This window comes from Solanum tuberosum, unplaced genomic scaffold (assembly GCF_000226075.1).
Source record: "Solanum tuberosum cultivar DM 1-3 516 R44 unplaced genomic scaffold, SolTub_3.0 scf00121, whole genome shotgun sequence".
In the NCBI taxonomy this organism is placed as follows: Eukaryota; Viridiplantae; Streptophyta; class Magnoliopsida; order Solanales; family Solanaceae; genus Solanum; species Solanum tuberosum.
Window position 1 is genome coordinate 980,912 of NW_006239046.1, and position 17,421 is coordinate 998,332.

General features: G+C 37.0%; 1 long non-coding RNA gene across 4 annotated transcripts in view; it reads right to left on the reverse strand.

The window, feature by feature from the left end:
- The window catches only part of LOC102582874 (uncharacterized), a 7,285-nt gene extending 5,827 nt beyond the window's left edge, over positions 1-1,458 (reverse strand). The window contains exons 1-4 of one of the 4 annotated variants that reach the window (XR_001473823.1): positions 1,205-1,458; positions 753-778; positions 433-519; positions 157-249 (exon numbers count right to left, since the gene is read on the reverse strand). This is a non-coding gene — a long non-coding RNA (uncharacterized lncRNA). The remainder of the gene's footprint in view (positions 1-156; positions 250-432; positions 520-752; positions 779-1,204) is intronic. The other 3 variants (XR_001473822.1, XR_367509.2, XR_001473824.1) reach the window with 3 other exon arrangements.
- Between the last annotated feature and the right edge of the window lie 15,963 nt (positions 1,459-17,421).

A 17,421-nucleotide genomic window follows, 5' to 3' on the forward strand; every position in this document is an offset into this window, starting at 1 on the left:
ATCAACATAGATTTAGTGTGATATTATCTAATAGGCTTGTGTCGATTGTTACGAAGTAATAACTAAGCCAAACATCGATTATGATGCCTAATATGAGGTAAATGTAAAAGGTAAATTTACTTAGAAATATATATGCAATAGTACATAGGTACTAACCTTAAGTAACTCACTATAATAACTGAACTTTGCTATCAATAAACTTGCAGATACAATTTCTTCCCATAAACACCTTCTACACCATCTACAAATCTGAAATTACAAAACAATTCAACAAATTAGTATAAAAATTTTACACCAAAATAAATATTTTTATTTACAATATATAGATTGGTGAGAAAGAAACGGATATATACGAAAATTGAATATCTTACTTACATATTGATTTATTAAAGATATATCTTCCCAAATTAAAATATTTAAATAATCATTTACCTTTTTATGCAACATACTCAAATTTATCATCATCAACTCTCACTTTAATGCTCAAACATACAAAGATGAGAAAAGTACAAATATCACCTGACATTGCAAAGAAAATTTAAAAATTATATAATAAAAGAAGAGAACAATCACCAATATAAATAACAAAATCTGCTTCAACATAAGCTTATTAACACTATTTTATAGTATGCATGTAGTAATTTATTACATATTTTTATTTTAAAATATTATACAGCACCTTAGCATATTCCCAAATAATTTAAGATCTACAAAAAATATATCTACAGGAGATGGCATAAGAAAAATCTCACCAAAATTACTCCACAACAATAATTAGCTGCAATCAAATAAAATTCACTCAGATTTATCATTTTTCATGGTGAATTTAATAATATATATATATATTATTACCATTGCAAAAACTATTCAATGGTTGACTAAACGAGCCTAGATCTGAATACCGAAACGAAGCTAGATCTGACTACAACTATGCTGAAAATCATATATTCCATATCCATTAACCATAGGCTAGCTACTTTAAAAATTCTCTCTTAAGTACTTTCTAAATTTGTTGTTCACACGATGAGTTGGGAAAAATTTATACCAAATTTATTATGATGTATTCATATTAAAGAGAATTCCTAATCCATTAAACTTCAAATCAGCATGCAACCTTTTGCAACATCAAAATATTGCATAGAACCCAACTGATAATTCCAATCGAAAAATTATTAAAAACAGAACAAAAATTAAAAATACTTACACATATTAAAATCCACATAGAAGCTTATAGAAGCCCTATATTAACTTTGTCCATCCACACTCGAAATATGGAACTCACTTTCCAAATCTGGAAAATTATCTTCTATCAGTTCATGTTTTGGTCTCCTTCCAGAGAGATCCATTTTGTTTTTTCGTTTTTTATTTTGTTCTTTTTACTTTTCAACTAGACCAATATATTCCTTTTTGTCCATACATTTTTGTACTTTGGTGGGTTGTCCAAAAGTATATTATATTTTATTTTTTCCAAATGCACTGATATTGCCAGATTTTAATAAAACAAATAAATACATATAGAGATGCGTACAAACATAAATGACTTGCAATAAATGAATTCTGAAGGCACGTGCATCAATATTCCTAAGAAGTCGTTTCTTTGTCACATATTACTTTATTTCATTATTAAATTAATAAATTATTTATTAATTATTTTTAAAATTACACTTGCTATTAATTTTTTTTATATTTTTTCACATTTGTTTTTCTACCAAGTATTATAATATTTAAGTTGTGCATTATTTTAATTTATAAAAATTTTAACGTACTTTTAATTTATAAAACTTTTAACGTACTTTTAATATAGCATGGATTGCTTTCTTTCAAACGTCCTAAATAACGTGACGCAAAGAAAATTTTAAATATTCAATCAAAGTTTTATCCATTTTTCATATATTTTTAAAAAAATTATAGTACTTTATCCTTATTATTTTTGTAATATATGTTCCTTATCTTAAATATTTAATTAATCTTTTTATAATAATTAAAAAATTACATTTAAATTTTACCTTTTTAACATTTTATAATATCCATGCAACGCGTGGGTACGTATACTAGTTTATAATATTAAGACAGAGGCATTTTCTCCTCTTCTCTCCAATTTTCCTAATTAACATTTTAGGGTTCCTGGATTGCGATTGTTGGAGAAGAAACAATGGCGTCGGTGTCAATTGAAATCACCAACCTAGAAGTCCGAGACATCGTCAACTACATCGGCAACTCCATCGGCGATGGCATCAATATTTATTGAGCGTGCTGGACCAATAATTTTGTTACCGAAGAAAGTAAATATACCTTTCTCAAGGTCACTTAGAACACCTCTCTAATTACCCGTCCATAGTTATCCTCTTCTTAGTTTCAATTTTGTTAAAAATTTGGTACATATTGATTAAATTATTTGCTTGTGTAAGGTTTGTCGGTAGCAATTTTTGATCCTGTAAATTGCAACTGTAGCAGCGAATCATAAAAAAATATTATTTGGTGCAAATTGCAAATCAATGAGTCGAAGTTTCTATTATCATTTCTAGACTGAATTTTCCAATCCTAGTATCCAATAAAGTTCCGAATGTTGACTGAATTTGAAGGATCTGGATACTATTATGTGCAATTGTAGTACCATCGTGTTATATATCTATTCTAGATTATATAAATATAAATTTTCCGCTAGTCTCTCTTTATCTCTAGAAACCTCCACGCCTACTTGGCTGCAAAATTTGTCTCGGACAGTGGCGGGACATGACACTCGGCTCTAATGTTAAAGACTCTCGGCACTAGGTGGAATAGGGGGAGGGGGACGTCCAAGTAATGAAGAAACAATTGTATGGTTTGGGTTTGCGTACTCTCTACCCTTCCTAGATCTCACTCGTGGGATTACACCGAGTATATTGTTGTAGTTGGCTAATTGCAATAACGTATGGAACAAATATTGTTGCAATGTTGCTTTCAATTATGGCACTGATGTTGTAGTCTGCTTATGCATTTTTGGTCCAAGAAATGAAAGTTGTATTATTTTGAGTCTATTCTTGTTATGGAAAGACCTTAATGTTTTGGTCTTTTCTTCTTCTTGCAGGCAGAAACACTACTAGGATACTAGGACTAACTCCACTCTTTTTCTTCACGTTATTGGAGGGGCTGGCGAATTTTTTTTTCCCAAAACACTGTCCATTTGTCAATGGGCCATTTAGCATTTTTCAGCTGCATACTATCAGTTAATTTCGTCTTTTATAGTTTGGTATCTTAGATTAGTCCTTGTTATGTTAACTTAATTTTTTTTCTGAAAATTAAAAATGCCGTCTACAATAGTCGAAAGATCACCTAATAGTTAATTAATTAACTATTACGACAACCGTAGTCGGCGTTATTAAATTAATAAATTATTATTTAATAAGTATTCCGACTACAGTAGTCAGTAGTACTTAAATTAATAAAATATTATTTTACTACCATTCCGACTACAATATATAGTCAGCAGTTCAGGTACTTTAATGGTCGGGTTTTAATTTATATGTAGTGACTATGGTAGTCAGCAAGTATTTTCCGACGCTCAGTCTGCCGCCTCCTCAAAAGTAGTCGGAAAGTCATCGGAAAACTCCATTTTCGGACTACATTCCGACCATTTTTGAAATCGGCAAACAACGAAATTCTAGTAGTGTAATATATTCGACATTTGTATTAAATGTCACTATTTTAGCAACACTTTAGTTAAAAGTCGCTAAAATCAATGACATTTTACAACAAATGTCACTATTTTAGTGACATTTTTTCTAAATGTCACTAAAATAGTGACATTTGTTGTAAAATGTCATTGATTTTAGTGACATTTTTTCTAAATGTCACTAAAAATCAATGACATTTTACAACAAATGTCACTATTTTAGCAACACTTTAGTTAAAAGTTGCTAAAATCAATGACATTTTGCAGTAAATGTTATAATATATTCGACATTTGTATTAAATGTCACTATTTTAGCAACACTTTTAGTTAAAAAGTTGCTAAAATCAATGACATTTTACAACAAATGTCACTATTTTAGTGACATTTAGAAAAAATGTCACTAAAATAGTGACATTTGTTGTAAATGTCATTGATTTTTAGTGACATTTAGAAAAAATGTCACTAAAATCAATGACATTTTGCAGTAAATGTTATAATATATTCGACATTTATATTAAATGTCACTATGTAAGCGATATTTTTTCTAAATGTCACTAAAACCAATGACATTTTATATAAATGTCATATTATATTCGACATTTGTAGCAAAATGTCATCATTTTAATGACATTTTTGCTAAATGTCGCTACAAACAACGACATTTTGCAATAAATGTCATTATCATAGTGACATTTTGGACCAAATGTCATTATATTTACGACATTTGACATCAAAATGTCATTGTTTTATGACATTTTGTTCTTAAATGTCGTGAAATTCTTTATTTTCCGACATTTGTTTCAAATGTCACCAAATTAATGTCGTCGTACGTACATTTTCTTGTAGTGACTATTGTCCTCGAAGAATGAGGACTCACCATTGATGTTGCTAAACTGGAGATCGAGAACCGATCTAAGTGTGATTTGGATGCTGAGAACCTGAACCTACATCACAAAAGTATGTAGTGCAGAGTATGCGTTAGTACTTGAAAGGTACAGAGCATGCAGGATAGAGTAAAACTGAAATAACATATAACTGAACAAGGAATAAAGCAAGAGTATAATCTGAACATGATATATATACTGAATACTTGGCTAACTAAATGCAATGACCAAATTTATAACATGCTGAGACTGAATACGGACTGTACTGAAATGTGGTTAATGCAATGGAATCTGACTGAACTGTGGGAGTTACTAATAACTGATAATAAAACCACATGAGCTAAATATAGAGTCCGATGTATACGCCCCATCGGGAGGACCCAATATACCCTGCCAGAGGTATAGAGGCATGCTGGCGTTATGACTAAAATGATGCTCACATAAGGGACTTACAACCTACGTGGCTCATAGTTCCGGGACTATATGGGTGACTAACTCTAGTCCAACTCAGTAGTATACTACTCCCAATAGATTAAGTTGATTAACACCTTATGACTGAGTTTCTATAATGTACAGGATAGCTCGAACTAACATGCAAACTAAGAATGCACACTATATATTGATCATGACGCATCCAAAACTAAGACATGTATATCTAAAATAACTGAAATATCTAGCCTAGCATGTGTAATTCAAGAACTAAAGAAATACATAGCTAGGGCTCTAAAATTCATGCAAGAAATGACGTAATAACAATATAATCTGATTTGGAACATTAAATTAACTAATTCATGATGATCTGCTGGAGTTCTAAAAACCCTACGTCTAATCATGATAAGGGAATCAAGAATCTGACTAAAAACTAGGGACCTAATGGGTGAAAGGAACCCACTAGTGAAATCCCAAATACCTGGTGACGAATTCCATCGAGAAATCTTTCAATTTCGGGGCTGGAACTAATGGAATCTTGTTGTGTTCTTGAACTAGGGTTACTCGACCTTTTCTCCTTTTTACGCCCTAATTTTCTAAGGTCTTAATTAAAAATCTTACGTAGTTAAGTTCTAGTTATGTTTCTAGGCTAAAACTAATAAAAATCATGTAGTTTAGGGTTAAAATGACGTAGTTTAGGGGTCCAACAAAATAGGAAAAGACCAAAAGACCCCTGACTTAAATTGTAAATGGGCGGACCACGGTCACTTCCACGGACCGTGAAAGGGACCACAGACCGTGAAAGGGACTACAGACCGTGAAAATGGTCGTTGTCTGGGGTCCATGAGCTGGGGGTTCTAGGCTCTGATCCACGAGCCCCTACCAAGGGTCGTGTGGAGTACCATGGACCGTGAAGGTCCCCGTGGTCCTCACTGGGGCTGAGGTTTGGAGGCTCAGGTCTGGGGGCCTACTGGATAGGCTTCACGGACCAATCTACGACCCATGTGAGGGACCTCGGAGCGTGAAGGCCCTCATGGTCTAAGGGGCTGGCTAGGGGGGCTACTGCCTCGACTACACAGACTCCACCACGGTCCGTCATCAAGACCACGGCCCGTGAAGGGTCCCGTGGTCTGATGTCTAGCTTGGAGGGATCCAAGTCATGTCCACGGGAGGTCAACGGACCTTGGACCCTTTCATGGTCCGTCAACCCTGTCCTGGTTCACTGCTTCAGGTAAGTTTCTACAAAAAAAATTCTAGGTCATGTTTTCGAGGTGTGACAAGTGTGGCCAAAATCTGGTCCTTGTCAGTCTCCTTGTTGGTCTTGGCCATATGATTAAGGAGTTGGGCTGCTATTGCATAGCATAGTCGTGTGAGACCACCTGGAGAAATTTGGTTAGCCACTCCTCTGTTCTCCAGACCAAGACCTCTATAGAAACAGTCTAGAAGCATTTAATCTGAGATTCCATGAACTGGACATTGCAGCAATAGTGACTTAAATCTCAGCCACAATTCATGGATTGACTCACACTCCAATTGCGTGAAACTTAGGATGTTATCCCTAAGAATCCTCATCCTCAAAGGAGAGTGGTCCATTTGGTCACCGTTGCTACAAGACATGATCCTTTCTTCTTTTCTAAACAAGCAACATGAAAACCAAAACTAAAACTAAGTAGGTTCAACTATGACTAAAAAGAACAAAATTCAAGTTCACCAAAGAATCTTAACCAACACCCCTCCCTGGTAGAGGCCCCATTTTGATTAATGTTTCAAGGACACTTCATCCAATTCTAAGTGTCAACGATCGCTAGTCAGTATAATAACCCAACCAAATGAGTTGGGGTCGAATCCCACAGGGAGTGGTACGTGTTTAAGATTCAATTGGAAAGTGTGAATATGCTCAAGTCAGTCATAGGAATAGACATTATCGAATAGAAACATAATTCAAATTAAAAGGTGACACGAATGACAAATAACAGGGGGTTTTGGTTTTAATTATCAACTACAGCAGTAGAAAATAATACGGAATAACAAATAATGACACGGGGTTCTTGGGTATGTGATTCGATTATAGGCTAATGTAGACGAATGCGTAATTTTAACTGTTAGAAAATAGTTGTAAATTAGTGAATAAGCTAGACTATAGAGGAGGTAAACTTTCTCTCGAACAATTTACCCCGAATCAAGTTGATTTTTCTCGAACATCAACAAGCATGCAAATTAAGAACAACCTACACCTTAGTTCATTCACTATCTCGAGCTGAATATGTGAAAAAGGGTTTAGGATTCACTCTCTCTAGCTAAACCCATGACAACCCAATACCCACAGACCATCAATCAATAATATTGGTTTTAAAACCTCTCTCTCGAGCAAGCCAAAAACACGAAGGTAGAACTGTATTTGCAACTACAATTCTTAAATTAAACCAAAATTAATGATTGAAATCACTTCTAAACAATATTTAAACTAACAAATAGCAATACCCATAAACTAAATCAGCCCATAATCACACCCCAAGAATTGGGGTTTTAGCTAGATATCATAAAAAAATAAAAATCTTTAACAAATTATGTTTCCATCAACTGGGTATGATTAATTTCGTCCTTACAAAAGTCCAAATTGAAGAATCTAAAAGACCCACTTCCAATTTCTCAAAAGTGAAAAACCTCAATTCTTCAAAGTTAAGAAAAAACTTGTCTCAATGCTCATAGTTCCAACTTGAAAGTATGATAAACGATAGATTAAAAGATTCAAGATGCTAAACTAAATGTTTAAAAACATATTTATAGTCATCAAAAATATGTTGTGATGGGCCATTCGGCACAGTAAGTGGAGCTCGCCGATCAACCCGGCAATCCACCCTTTGGTCAATTCCATCGCCTTTTTGCCTTGGCCTTCAGCATTCTCCAGTTCTGTAACTTTGGGCGATCTAACTTTGCATCGCGGAATCACTCGGCGATCTACCGACTGCTCCTTTCTTTCGCCAACTTGATTTTCTCCTTCAGGGCTTGGCACACTGGAACTTTAGGCGTTCAATGCCACTCGCCGACTCGCTAAATGAACTTGACGATCACCAGGCTCTCTTTTCTTCCTTCTTTCGGCTCGCTTCATCCTTTTTTGCAAATTAGTTTCCCTGCTTTGTTCGTCAATCCAAATACGTAGAAATCAAGGATTTTACATAAGTTATTAGCACAAAATAAGCATTTGAGGACACTAAATCATTATAAACAAAGCCTTAAATGATTCCAAATCTCTTACTCATCACATACCAATCGATGGATGTTGCTAGAGTATGGTACGACCAATGGAAGAAGAGTAGAGCTGAAGGTGCACCAATTGTGAGTTGGACTGCATTCGAGGAGGCCTTCATGGGGCATTTCTTTCCCCGTGAACTAAGAGAGGCAAAGGTAAGAGAATCCCTCAGTCTTAAGTTGGAATCTATGAGTGTGCATTAGTATAGCCTTAGGTTCACCCAACATTCCTACTATTCCCCGAAAATGGTTGCTGATATGAGGAGCAGGATGAGCTTGTTTGTTTATGGGTTGTCTCATCTATCAAGCAAAAAGGGTAAGGCAGATATGTTGGTAGGTGACATGGACATAGCAAGACTTACGATCCATGTACAACAGGTTGAGGAAGATAAGCTGAGAGATAGAGAAGAGTTTTGGAACAAGAAGGCTAAGACAACATGAAATAAGTTCGGGCAGCAGACGAGCAATGTGAACCGGTCATCCTTTTAACACAAGCCAAATGGACCTGCTCCATTATCTACGAGTGCACCTGCACCAAGGAAAAGAGGCAAGTTCAAGAATCAAAACTCTTAGAACTTCAGAGCTAGACCTTCACAGTCTCAAGGTATTGTGGCACAATGAGGTAATGGGACTCCTGCATGTGCTAAGTGTTGTAGGAACCCCTAAGAGTTTGTCGTGATGGCTCCACCCATTTGTTCAAGTGTGGTCAGAATGGTCATTTCATGAGATATTGCCCAAAGAACAGGCAGGGTAATGACAATGGGGGAAATAGAGCCCAATCTTCTTTAGTGGCTCCACCAAATAGTGATGTACCTAGAGGATCTACTTGAGGGATAGGCGGAGGAGAAAACTGTCTGTATGTTATGACTGGTCGCCAAGAGCAAGAGAATTTGCCAGATGTTGCCACTAGTATGATCAAAGTCTTTAATTTTTATGTATATGCATTGCTAGATCCAAGAGTGAGTTTATCTTTTGTGACTCCTTATGTTGCTATGAATTTTGATATCCTTCCTGAACAACTTCTTTAGCCCTTGAGTGTTTCCACACATGTTGGTGAGTCTATTCTAGCTGAGAGAGTTTATCGCGGTTGTACCCTTTCTGTCAATCACAAGGAAACCATGGATGACTTGGTCGAGTTATACTAGGTAGGTTTTGATCTTATTCTTGGTATGGACTGGCTTCATGCTTGTTATGCCTCAGTTGATTGTAGAACTCGAGTAGTAAAGTTTCAGTTTCCTAATGAGCTAGTTATAAAGTGGATGAGTAGTTCAGAAGTACCTAAGGGTCATTTTATTTCATACCTTAAGGCGAGAAAGTTAGTTTCTAAGGGGTGCATCTATCAGTTAGTCCAAGTTAATGACTCTAGTGTTGAGACACCACCTATTCAGTCTGTTCTAGTTGTGAGTGAGCTTCCAGATGATATTCCTAGAGTCCCTCCTGGGAGAGAAATAGACTTTAATATAGATATTTTCCTTGATATTCGTCATATCTCTATTAAGCCATATAGAATGGCTTCAGCTGAGTTGAAAGAGTTAAAAAGGTAGTTAAAAGACCTTCGTGAGAAGGTTTCATTCTACCAAATGTCTTACCTTGGGGCGCTCCGATCTTATTTGTGAGGAAGAAAGATGGTTCTCTTAGGATGTGTATAGATTATCGTCAGTTGAACAAGGATATTATCAAGCAGCACCAGAACCTCATTATTGATGATGTTAACCCTACAACACCACGGAAGGTACCACAGGTTGACCTACCTTCTTTGGGTGCTGATCTTTCCAGAGATGTGGAGAAGATTGAGATTGAGTAGGTTGCAGATACTACTATGCCTGCCACAACATCAGAGGCACGGGATCCCCCATCCACTTTTACTAGTCATACTTCTAGCTCTTCACGAGCCTCCACTTCTAGATCTGATGTTGTTCCTCTGTCTCGAGTCCAAAAATTAGAGACTCAGATTGCCACACTACTGCAGCACATGAGACCATGGATGCAGAGGTCCGTGGAGGAGTTCGAGTCTCGCATGGAGAGGATGATGGATGCAAAGATTCAGGAGGTCCACAAGTGGTTAGATGCATTCAAGCTTTGAGTATTAGAGAGGTTTGGGTCCACTATTGATTTTACTACTTTCCAGGTGGAGTTGACTAGGCTCTGATTTGATGTTGATGCCCTACTTTCTCCAGCTAAGGATATCCCGAAGCCCACACTTGAGGATGAGGCAGATGATAAGGTGATGACGACACTGTTTGCCGATGCAAAGCCACCACCTGACCCTTCTCGTACGGCTGGCAAGTGCACCCGCTCTTTTGAGCATACTCCAGATGTTGGTAAGGTCCGATGAGCTAGGAAGAGAGAGAGTCAGTAGGTCGAGGCAGCATAGAGATAGTCTCTTTTTGAGGAGGAACTGCGAAAACAGAGAGCTTGTGAGATGGTAGATGCGGGTGCATCACATTTGAGGAGCACTACTGATATTTTTCCCACTATTAATGAGGGTGCTACTAAGGGCGTCACTATTGCTGATCCAGCGGGTTCTAGGAGACCTGACCTACCCGCTTCCTGATGGGTCTTCGACGCTTACGCGCCACAGGTTTGCTTCACATTTTGTCTTATATTCTTTTGTGCATTGAGGGCAATTGCACCATTTTTTGTGGGGGTGGGGTAAATGGGTTGTGACTGGTAGGGTGAAGTCTGAGCAACCTAACTCATAACCTTTCCTTGGGGTTTTCTTGCCTGTGTTCTTTTCCCCCAAGGGACTATTTTACATTTTTACTTAAGCCTACATGTTTAGGATCGTATAAGTGTAGAACTAGACGGAAAGAATTAAAGCATGATGAAATAAGAGCATGAACATTGATACCTATCTAAAACTTTGAACTGTGATAGATCTGTAAGATTAATGAGTTGGATATGTTTGATCTTCATGTGAGATAATAGGAACTGGTATGATACCATGACTTAAGCTAGAACTTGAACTAGATGCCTCGGTGATTCGATAATGAAACAATGTGTCAAGTGTGTGTGAGGTGATTTTGTATATTCATGCAGTGTGTGCCCATCTAGAACTTTCCTAGTTGGTCATGCTAAGATAGTCTAGGCTGGGAATTGGGAAATGATCGTAGGCCCTTGTTGATAATAAGTCCACTTAGGCCTAAAATAATCCAACGAAAATAAATAACTACTCCATTCGATCCAAATGTTTAAGCCTAATGAATACCACTTCTTTCAAGACACCTAACTCACTTTCCCTAAAAATTTATTTTGGCCCTGGTCCCTCCTTGATTGTGCACCTTAACTTAGGCTTTTAGCCTAAGTTAAGGGTGGCTAATTCAGAAGTTACCTTAATCTCGGCCCTGGTCCGACCTAAGATAACATGCACCTCAACTCACGCAAAATACACAAGTTGAGGGTGACTATGAAGAACTAAACTGAAATAAAAGGATATGAAAAGAGTTGTGTGTAGAAGAAGAAAAAGATAGTAAAAGGTGTGACTGAATCCAAAAGAAACAAAAGAGTGATAATGATGTCAAATAAAATAAGAGAAGAAGTAAAAGAAAAAGAAAAGAGAAAAGAAGAATGAAAAAGTTAATGTCACATTTGTGCTGAAATAAGTCAAGGAAAAGAGTAGAAAACCAAATGATGTAAGAATTGGTTGAGAAAACAGGTAATAGCCAATGTAATGTCAAGGAGGGTAGAAATGTCACTAAAATACCAAAATGTATCCTACCCAACCCTGAGCCTACACTTCAAACTAAGAGAGCCCTATATTGATCCTAGTAACCCATCTGGAGAGTCTATGCAGCGAAAATAAGGACAAGCCTATGGTATTGAGCACTAACTGTAATTGAATTCACTTCTTAGCGTGAGTAAAGCATACACTCAAAGTCGGACCAAGGTGCGTAGTGAAATTCCCTATTTGGAGGACCAATCACTTAGGGATACCCAACTTATCAACTTTCCATGTTAAACACTAGGAAAGGATTACTATTATTAGGATTACTGCGTTAAGAGCTTGTGGGAAACACATATACCCTAGTCTCTCTCTCACAGTGATAGCTCAAAGTTGAATCTTGATTACTTGTTACTTAATCAACAATTTGTTACTTGCTTATAACCCCCTCCCCCTTTTATTTACTTGTCTAGGAAATAGTTTGACTAAATGTATATAATACTGGGTTAAGTTTAAGTTTGAACCATATTCCTCATGAGATCGACCCCAACCTACAAGTTGAGTTCTTTATTTTACAATGATCAATTATGCTTCTTTAGAGAGGTGTAATTTGAGCATATCATTAACGTTAATTTTTTATGCATTATACTTGAAGTTTGTGTGCATCTTAGGAATTTTTTTTATTAGATATAATGGTGTTTGGTCTCATTTTGCAAGAAATCGGTTTTGAAACAGTTGTCATTGAATGTAGCTTAAATAGCGGAAGTTGGCAACCTACCAGCTTACCCATGAGCCGTCACACAGCTAACGAGCCGTAGGTGGAAGCCGTGGGTCAGTGTTTCAAGAAATTTTGACCTAAGTGTGGAATCATGGAGCCAATCGACGCCCCATAGCTTGAGTGATGGACTGTAGATGGGTGCCGTCATTAAATTCAGAAAGTTGAGTTTCAGTACTTAAACCACAGACGTGCAGAACGGAGCGTAAATGGATCTACAAACAGTAGGTGAAAATCGACGATAAGAAGACCAAGAATTATTGCCAATTACTGAACTATGGAGGTGACCCACGGACCATTGGCTAATCCACGGTCCGTTGTTGGCCACCGTCGGTCAAAAACAGCCAAAACCGAATTTTCCTTATTTTTGTTTCCTACTTGGTTTAGGACATAAGTACTATAAATATAAGTTGTAATTTACGTTTTTGGGGGTTGGACCTTTTTGGAGACTATCGTTCTTGACTTTTTGGATTATTTTGCAAACACTTGAGCAATTTAATTCTTGAAGTTTGTTTTATACAATTTGCTTTTGGTTTTCAATTGAAGATTGTGGTATTCATCTATTTTGATTGTAAGTTCATTATTTATCTTATTAACCCTAATATGAATTGTGAATTCTCAAGCATGAGTACCTAAACCCACAACTAGGGTTGTGGGAACCATGAGCAATTAACAATGTATGAGTAATAATTAAGTAATTCTAGAATAGTGTAAGCATGTATTGTTAATCTTGTCATTCAAAATGCTTTCTAGCGGTGTGCAACATTAGAACTCGCCTGATTCTTACTTGCCAGACCAAGGAGGTAATGAATGAGAAAGGGATGGAACAACGGAGATTTAGTTAAGTTTAGTTGCTACCTAATAGCTTGACCTTAATCATTATGATGTGATGGCTAATCCAGGGTTAAAGGTAAGGGTTAGTAAATCATACACCCATAGACGGACAAAGTTGCGTGGTGAAATTCTCTACTTGGAGAACCAATCACTTAGGAATACCTAACTTATCAACCTTGCATGATAATACTAGGATAGAGTTACAATTATTAGGAATACTGCGTTAAGAGCTTGTGGGGAACACTTGTACCCTAGTTTTCATCTCATATTGATATTTCAAACTGCAAATCCTGCTTACTTGTTACTTAGTGATAAAAATCCGCAAAACTGTTATTTTATTTATAAATCCTCCCCTTTGTTACTTCTTTCGGAATTAATTTGGCTAAACATAGATAATTGTCAGTTAGCCTAAGTCTGAACCATATTCCTCGTGGGATCGACCCTAACCTGAAAGTTAGGTTATTTATTTGAAATGGATCGCATATACTTCTTTCGGGAGGTGTAATTTGAGCGTATCATTCCACCAATAGACTTTCCTTAAGTCACAATATATCTTTCTGGAACCAGGATGGATAGAGCATCTTGAACTATAAGCTTTCTCTATGATCCTCTCTTGGAGCTCATCCATCTTTGGTACACACAATCTACCTTGATACCTCAATACACCATCTCCCTCTTGTTCAAAAGCCATCACTTTTTTGCTTATGAACATTTGCCTTCAATTCAAGCAAAACAGGGTCCTGGTCTTGTATCTCTTTCACTTCGAACTCTAGCAATAATTCAACCCCATTCATCACCACTACTCCTCCTTCATTGGAATCCATTAACCGGACTACTAATCGTGCAAGTCTGTGCATATCTTTGGCTAACTCTTTCTTGCCTTCCTCAACATGGGAAGTACTACCCATATACAACCTGCTCAAAGCATTAGCAACAACGTTAGCCTTTCCTGGGTGATAGAGAATACCCATGTCACAATCCTTTAGTAACTCCAACTACCTCATCCGTCTGAGATTAAGCTCTTTCTGACTAAATGCATACTGAAGACTCTTGTGATCAGTGAACACATCAACATGAACACCATAGAGATAGTGACGCCATAATTTCAAAGCAAACACTACCGTAACTAAATCTAGATCATGGGTTGGGTAATTCTTCTCGTGAATCTTAAGTTGTCTCGAGGCATAAGCTATAACTTTGTCATTCTGCATTAATACACAACCCAATCCAACTCTGGACGCATCACAATACACAACAAAGCCTTGCGTACCCTTCGGTAAGGTCAACACCGGAGATGTAGTCATCCATGTTTTCGATTCCTAAAAGCTTTTCTCACAAGCTTCAGACCATTGAAACTTTGTTGTCTTCTGAGTAAACTTTGTCAAAAGGGATGAAATAGATGAGAACCCCTCAACAAACCTCCTATAATAACTAGCCAATCCCCAGAAACTCCTAATATCAACTGGGGATGTGGGTCTCGGCCAGTTCTGCACTGCCTCAATCTTCTGAGTGTCAACTCGAATCCCATCACCAAAAATAATGTAGCCTAAGAACGCCACTTACTCAAGACAAAATTCAGATTTAGGGAGTTTGGCAAACAACTCTCTATCTCTGAGAGTTTGAAGGTGTCACGACCTAGGGGTACCCCTTAGATGTAACATGGCGTATAGAACCCCAAAGGACCCCATATAAGCTAGTTACCTTTCATAACATAAGAAATAGAACAATAAGAGTAAAACAATAGTCCAAGTCCAATAGTTTTATACAAGAAAAGTGGAAGTCTAAAACATTTGTCTCAATATAGCCATCTAGTACAATAGAGTGAAATTGGTCCTAGCCCATACATCAAGTCCAAAAGTGAAATACATGAAAGAAAGTGAAACAATGAACATCCATCCTCAGAAATCAACCACTAGCCACAAAACTGAGAAACCTGACTGTCGAACTGTAGGCAAGAGTATGCGTTAGTACAAAACAATGTACCAAGTATGATAGCTGTGCATAAAACATTTAAATCATGCTAAAAAGGGGGACATTTCATGACATGCAATTGACCAAGATAAAACATGATATAAAAGAGTTAGAAAACATAAGTTATAAAACCATAGTCAATGCAAGCTAACTTCATTTAAAGCCTTTGAACACATATGAGATACTTCTTGAAGTAACCTTAGTTCATTATTAATGTGGGAAATTAGCCTTAACCGACATCGTGACCATGTGAGCTATAACATGATCCCCCGGTGTCTCCCACACCAAAAATGGTTGTCCTACTTGCCACGGTAAGGACCATAATCTGAGCTAAAGTTGATCCACTAGCTAATGTCTATCTAGGAAATCATCCTATGGGGCCACATAGGTAAGGGATAATGAGATTGCTTCTATAAACCCGTCCTCTATTAACGAGAGTGCTTCCATATCAATATCCTCTCGGTGCTAAGCATAAATCCCACGAAATAGTCATTTCTTACTTGTTCTTATTATCCATGGAAGGGCATGTCATCTTGCCAATCCAAGCTTAGTCATCATCCATGGAAAGGTATCATTCAATAATCAATCCAAGCTATGTTCATTAGGATAGCTCTTAATCATTGATTCAATTAGGTGAGAAGACCTTTCAACCTTAGAATCCTTATTCCGTGAGAAAACCTTTCACGTCATGCTTTTATATGTATATGAGAAAAGTTTTATCAACAACACATCTACATAATCTCATTGATACTGTACTCTCAAAGAATCCTTAAAACATTTGCATTGATTTCATTAGAACAAGAATAATTCCATAATTTACCTTTCAAGGTTCACAACCCACTTCTAATCATCAACATTTAGAAAACATTGGTTAGATATGGATTTCATCATAAATTCATTTAAAGCTAGCAATCCGTGCTTAATTTCATAAAACTCTTCCTTTATAATCAAAATCCCACATCATATGATCATAACTTGAAAACATGGGGATTAGTTGGGCTCGTGGGGGAAAATCATCATAAAATCGTAGTACTTCATCAATTCATGCATAAGAGATCATCACTCATTCATTTAAATCAATATTCAAAAGAACTCATGACAATTGAAGAAAACGCAAACTCAATTGGGGAATTCTAACTTTGAAATAGAAGAATTTGGGAACTCCACGAATTGAAGGAATTCATGGATGAAAACTATCATACCTCAAAGCCAAATGCTTATCTTCAATGGAGGAATTGAGACTTGACTTGAAACCCAAGGTTGAATCCTTTTTCTTCTTCATGTTCTATAGAGAGAAACATTTGAGAGAGCTCTTCTTTTTGGTGAATTGAAAGAATGATTTTTATTGGGAAATTTCGGGGTTAAAATACATATATGGGAGTCTTAGTGAAGGGTAAACCGACATAGTATAGGAATAAAATAATTAGAAAAAGACCCAACTACCCCTGAACCTTAACTGCTAGTCATGACCCACGGCCACTGCCGATGGACCGTCCTGTACGGCCATCGATGGTGGTCAGAAACTCGGATTGAGGGTCTTGGACCACGGGCCTTAACCAGGGACCGTGGTTCCACCAATGGTCTGTTGGTCCGGCTGTGGTTCTAACCCTCCTGGGCAGTATTAGGGTTATCAACCGAGGACCACACCTATGGTCTGTGGTCCCATCCACGGGTGGTGGGTGGTCAATGCGGGTTGACACCTGCAACTGCTAAAAATGGGTAATTTACCCTCTTCGAATCTAGGTTGTTACATTATCTCCCCTTGGGATCTTTCTTCCACGAATGAGATTCAAGCTGGTATGAAAAGAGTAGGAGAGGACCCAACCTACACTGCAATGCATACACTACAAGAAAAAGGCTTTTTAGAGACCAACATTTAGGGAGAAGTTAAAAATTTGGTCCCTAAAAGTATCCTTATAGGGACGACTTTTCCTTCTCGTCTCTTTATTTTTTGTTGCAGCGAAGA